Below are 6,450 nucleotides of genomic sequence, written 5' to 3'. Positions count from 1 at the left end.
TTGGAAGGACTACATTTCACTTTAACCTTTGAAAATTTAGTGTCCCAAGTTGAGGTGAGCTATACATGTAAAATACATGGTATGTTTCAAAGACTTGGAACAACAAAATATCTCAGTGTTTTTTTATATTGATGTTGAAATAATAGTTCATATGTATTGCTTTAAATAAAATATAGCATTAAAGTTGATTTCATCTGTTTCTTTTTTTTAATGACGCCGAGATAAAATTTAAAATTACATGGATCACATTTCTAACTCTATTAGTTTTTGTTCTTTTGCAACTATCAAACATTGATAATGGCTTATTAAATGGGGATTTATTAGAAGGATACTGGATAGTTTCTAGAAGTAATGGTCTGAGGACAAGGCCAAGTTAAATGGTCAGAAACCAGGGCAGCCCAAGGATCTCAGAAGCAGGAATTAACTTAGTGCCACGGCAACAATGACAAACACCAACTGATTTCTCCGCTCTCAGGATGCTCAGGCTTTCAAAGTCTAAGAGAGAGTCAAGACCTGATTATAGTTCTTGTAGGACTACAAAATGGGGGAAGGTAATTATTTTTTATTTTTTATTTTTTTGAGGGTAATTCTTTATAGAGAAACTGGGTGCTGTAACCCAAAGAAGAGATAATGTTTGTAATAGCCAAAATAGCAGTGTCAAATAGAAATACCCATTTGAGGCAAGAAGGAAGAGAGTTCTGTTGACAGCGCTGAAGAACAAATTATTGGTAGAGTCTCAGTTGGGAGAAACTCAAATCCAACATCAAATCTACTCTTACTGCTCACCTGGTTCATTTGATAATCTAGTGTTTATTGGCTGCCTTTTATATGCAAATTGTGACTAGGTCAACCCGCTAAAAAAATCTAATTTGTATAATAACATCCTTTTTGCTCTTAGATTTAGTTACTTACCAAGTCCTCTTATCAATTACTTGTTTGTGGATATTTTGGTTTAATTAGAACTTAGAGCTGAAAGTTGCCTTACAGGACATCCAGGTGAATAGTTCCTAAATATTGGTTAGATATAGTTATGACAGAATTATCAAGAAAAATTAAAACACATTGAAACAAAAAATCATCCTTATTCCTGGGTGATTTTGATGATCAGTCAGGATTTGGACACTGCTGAGTTAGATGAATCTCCTAATTGTGTATACTGAATTGCATCTACTCAGTCAGGATTCAGGTTTGTGAACTTTCCATTTAGCATTTTTATTGTGCCCCTATTCATCCTTTCTTTTCCATTGTCACAAGCCTATCCTTGAACTTAATGGCTACGTCTTACTACGTTATGATTGTGTGATAGATAGGCTCCTATTTTTTATACCCCCTGTCTTTTTCATTCTTTTAACAAATATTTTTGAGCATCTGTTTTGTTCCTGGCCCTTTGATAGGTGCTAAGGGAACTACCCCTCCCCTGAGGATATGCCACAAACAAGATACAGGTCCTAAAGACTTAGAGATATGAGTTATGGCAGGGAACCTAATCTGGCTTTGAGGAGCTTGGAGAGCCTTCCTTGGGGAAGTGACATCTAAGCTGAGATCAGAAAGGGAAAGGGCTGAGAGGAGTGAAGGAGTGTTTCAGTGAGGTGGAAGGGGGTTTGATTGATGCCTGTGGTATAAGTGACAAGCCTGGAGGGGCAAGCTAGGGCCAGATCTCTAAAGGCCATATGTTAAGTCAGTAGGATTTTCAAAGACACTGTGAAGCTATTGAATTGTTTTGAGAAGAAAGACACTTTAAATTGTACGATAGAATTACGTCATTCTTGAGCTCACTCTGGCTGAAAGAGGAGTAGGGAAATGGAGAAAGGAAAAACAAAAGTCATCTCAAAAATTCTTTTAGATGACTCTTACTCATTTCTCCTAGATTAATTTTTTTAAACTAGTTAATCCTATTATGAGATAAAATCCAGGCTGATGGTCTAGGGTTCCTATACCTGTCATCTAGCCTTATTTCTTAGCCCTCCCTGTCTTGTATACCTCAATTTAGTGTCCTCTAGCTAAACCGATGTAGACAGTGTGCTTCCAAACATTCCACATTTACCTGCCCCCCCATGCAAATATTTGTACTGCCTTCTATTTCTGGAACGATGCCTGGAATAATGTTGTCTTTCAACTTTTCAAATCCTGCCCATCACTCAGAACCCAATTCAGATTTCGCTTTCCTCTTACATCAACTGAAAATGATCATTTCCTTTTTCATTTCAAATGATGATAGGGCTGTTTTACAGTTTTAATGTTTAGTTATACACTACCTTTTACTGTTACCTAACATGACGGCAGGTGCAGGAGGACAGTTCTGAGTTTTATAGTTATCTGAATCTTTCATAGCTTCAAGCAGTTTATATACTTAATAGGTACTTTCTGAGTGGATAAGTGAAAACTCTTTAAAATGGGTGAGACAGCATCTTTAAAATTATTCACACTCTTTAATAACATGTAAGCACCAGAATGCCTAACCAATTCTATCTAGCTGAATTGACATTAAAAAATTTTTTTTTCATTTTACAAAACAAAAAAATATGAAAGGCCAAGGATGTGGTAATGAAACCAGGTTATTTTCCTGTACTAATTCTATTCAAAATATTCTGTTCAGTTAAAAGATTTATGTTCAGACTTTTGTGGAAGTTTCCAAAGAAGCCAGTTGCCATGGGGATTATGAAAAGGAAAAAATTTAAAAATATGACCAATTTATACAAAGGAAGCCACCATGTCCAAACCTGAAAGACCTTTTTGAAGGATGGAGTAAGTCCTCAGAAAGAAAAAGAATGTGGAAATAAAGTATTAGGGGAACATGTATGATTGTGGAAGTCAAGCCACAGCTCAGATGTATGTTTATTTTTCCCAAGGGGAAATTGTGTGTTTACTACTTATAAGGAGGAACAAAAGAAAGGTCTTAAAGCTGAGAGCTGTAGACACTAAATAGTCTTTTTTTACCCATGGCAAGTTCTTTTTACTCAAAAAAGGAGAGATCAGGTTATAGAAGTCAGAGCCAGTAGTTGAAAAGGAGGCTGTTGGGAATTTGAACCAAACCATTTGCGCTAGGAAAAAAAACAAAAAAACCCAAAAACAACTCTCTCTAAATAAACTTTATATCTTTTGAATTGTTTTAAGAAAGAAAAGTGTCTTTGATGGTAAGGCATTACAAACTGTTATAATCTCTTTCCTTGGTTGGATATGCCTGCAGTTGTTTCTTTGTTTTGTTTTTCTCCATTTCATGAGAAGGTTTGACCATGACCTACTACCACCATTGGGTGGCAGCCTAAATTGCAACCCCTTAAGAAGTGAATTCATCTTTGGCATTGGGTTCTGTGAATTTGACCTTACAAATGACAACTTTGCACAGATGTTTTTAAATGAAATGTCGAATAAAATTTTCCTCTTCTGTCTGACAAGAATGTGTGTGAGACAGAGCAAGAGAATACAACAAAGCTAAGAAAATATCTAGTGACCAGTGACCATGTCTGGAAGAAAATCCTCTCTTCCATTAAGCCATTTTGCTCCTGCACATCTACTCTCAACAGCTCAAGAGTCACCAAACCCTCTTAACTCTGAGAGGATCAAATGAGACAATATGTGAAAATACCTTACCAAATGTACAAAGCTGTGTAGATGTGAAGGATGGTAATTACAACATGAGTGCAGGTTGGTTTTCTAGCACTTTTATTGGCATGGTTGCTTTTTAAATGGAGTAGACTGTATGAATTAACAAACCCAAACCCAAATCTATAAAAATTATTGCACATCTTTAAAGTTCACTTAAACCTGAAGCTAAGATCTCCTCATACTTCTGGGCTGGCAGGAATTAACTAAATATTTATTAGTGCTCTCCTGAACCAAATACTGTGCAAAGTTTCAGGGTCTTAAATGTTTCCGAAGCATAGGTAAAAATTCCTCTGGTCACTGATCATTAGGTCTCACTGGATAATATGGAGATGGCCATTGTTCAGCCAGCTTGGTCATTTTAGATTCTGCTCCTCTACAGTTTATAGTCCATACTTGGTGTTCAAGAATCTTTGAAAGGAGTAGGGGTCAAGTGTCAACCTCTTTGGGTGCACCTCACAGATCCTTCCTTTCCTTTCCAGATTCTGGGTCTCACTGGGCCTTCTGAATCCTGACCTCTTTCCAATACTGAGAAAACTTTAACTCTTCCTTTTTTTGTCCTAGAACTCTGGCTATCCCATCTGCCTCCAGGCCACATAGATATATACCTCTTTAGTCAGCGTAGGCTTTGACAAAAGTCAGGAAGAGCTGTAGAAAACACGCCAACTTCTGCTCTGTGTCCTATTAGATAGTAAGGGCTTGGTTGCCTTCTTGGAACTATTGAGGTTTGTGTAGAGCAAAACAGAAACTAAAAACTCAAAACATTATTCTGCTCCTCTGGCAAAATAAAGGCTTTCTCTTGGCTTCAGCAGGGCAGAATTTTGGTGAGTGCATTCCGGATTGAATGTGTCCTGTTTGGGTGAACAGAGCACACCTTATCTTCTTGATTTCTTGATTCTACATGGACTAGAGAAATGTTTTCCTTTTTTCATCCAGCTGCAATAATTCCAATGTAACAGAAAAAGGAAAACACTTCTTAACTCTAAAAAGCAGTAATTTTAATAGTTTGTAATTTACACTTGTTGATAAATACCTCCCATAACATCTGTGAACATTGCTTCTCTGGGTTGGTTTTTGTATTTGGATTTTTATAGTAACATTCAAACTACAAGGAAGCTAAGTTGCTTTCCTTTGTGCTGCTTAGGGGATAGGCATTAGGAATGATTAATTTTGTTGATTAATCAGAAATTAATTGCTATAGGGGCACCTGGATGGCTCAGTTAAGCCTCTGGCTCTAGATTTCGGCTGGGGTCATGATTTCAGGGTATGATATCAAGCCCGGCTTGGGGCTCTGAGCTCAGAGGGGAGTCTGCTTAAGATTCTGCCCCTCCCTCCCTCTGCCCCTCCCCACCGTGCTCTCTCTCTCTCGCTCTCATTCTTTCCCTAAGATAAATGAATAAATCTTAAAAAAAAAAGAAATTGGGACACCTGGGAGGCTCAGTCAGTTAAGCAACTGACTCTTGGTTTCGGCTTGGGTCATGATCTCAGGGTCCTCAGATCGAGCCTCATGTAGGGCTCTGAGCTCAGCGTGGCGTCTACCTGTCCCTCCCTTTGCTCCTCCCCCCTCTGTGTCTCTCTCTCTGGAATAAATGAATAAAATCTTTAAAAAATTAATTGTTGTAAATTGAAAATATAGCTGTTTGGCATTTAGTAGATCAATTTTAAGGATAGAAAATAATTAAATTTTTTTTTATTATGGAAAACTTCAAAATACTCAAAAGTACAGAGAATAGGAGTCTAACATTCATATACTCACCAACCGGCTTTATTATCAACTCTTGGCCAATCTTATTTTGTTTATGTCCCCCAAATTTCCTTCTCTCCATCCCTCTTCCAATTATTTTGAAACAAATTCTAGGCATCATATATTTTATCTGTAAAAATTTCAGTAGGTATCTCTAAATGGTAAGAACTTAAAAAACGCAACATAATCACAATGCCATCATCACACTTACAAGTTAAACAATGATGTAAGAACACTTTATTCTGATTTTCATCATTTATTTGTTGTCTTAAAATTTAATATTAAATTTTTATCAACAGTATAAATCTAAACATATTAACATATCCTGAAAGATATCCAGGATATGTTGTCAAGTGAAAGAGCAAGTCATAGAATAATTTTTATCACAGGCTTAATTTGTATTTTAAAAAATTATAAATAACTATATTTTTGTTTAAACATGTAAAAGGATTAGAAACATACCTCATACCTCAAGCCAAGAACTGTTGTTATTTTTTTTTTTAAGAGTTCAGCTTTTTATTGAGCAGCCTATAGAAGAGGTTTAGTCAAAAAGACCAAAGCCCATGTCATCGTCAGACTCCTCAGATTCGCCCTTCTTTGCTTCCACTTTCTTCTCAGCCGGGGCAGCAGCGGTGGGAGGAGCAGGACCTCCGGCTGGCGCAGCGCCAGCTGCTGGGGCCGGTCCAGCAGCTCCTACATCGCAGATGAGGCTCCCCATGTTGACGTTGGCCAGGGCCTTTGCAAACAAGCCAGGCCAGAAGGGTTCAACATTCACACCCGCTGCTTGAAGGAGGGCATTAATCTTATCCTCCGTGACCTCACGACGATGAGTCGTCGTGCAGGATGAGGGCCGAGTAGATGCAGGCGGGCTACCAGACCGAGGCCATAGTGCGGGCGAGTGCCGAGCGGACGCTGCCGGGCGCGGTGCTAGTCGGGGATGAAGTGAGGGCCTCACCCCGACGCGGCCTTAGCTTCCTCGGAAGGACCGAGTACCTTAGCGGCAACTGAGGAAAGCCTGTTGTTACTTTTTTTTTTTTTTTAAAGATTTTATTTATCCATCTGAGAGAGAGAGAATGAGAGATAGCATGAGAGGGAAGAGGGTC

General features: G+C 38.2%; 1 pseudogene; it reads right to left on the bottom strand.

Moving 5' to 3' along the window:
• Positions 1-5,838: 5,838 nt before the first annotated feature.
• LOC113936145 lies at positions 5,839-6,234 on the bottom strand (annotated as a pseudogene).
• Positions 6,235-6,450: the final 216 nt, after the last annotated feature.

Source organism: Zalophus californianus, chromosome 17 (genome assembly GCF_009762305.2).
Source record: "Zalophus californianus isolate mZalCal1 chromosome 17, mZalCal1.pri.v2, whole genome shotgun sequence".
Lineage (NCBI taxonomy): Eukaryota > Metazoa > Chordata > Mammalia > Carnivora > Otariidae > Zalophus > Zalophus californianus.
Note: the sequence above shows the minus strand (reverse complement) of the source record. Positions and strands in the feature narration are given on the sequence as shown.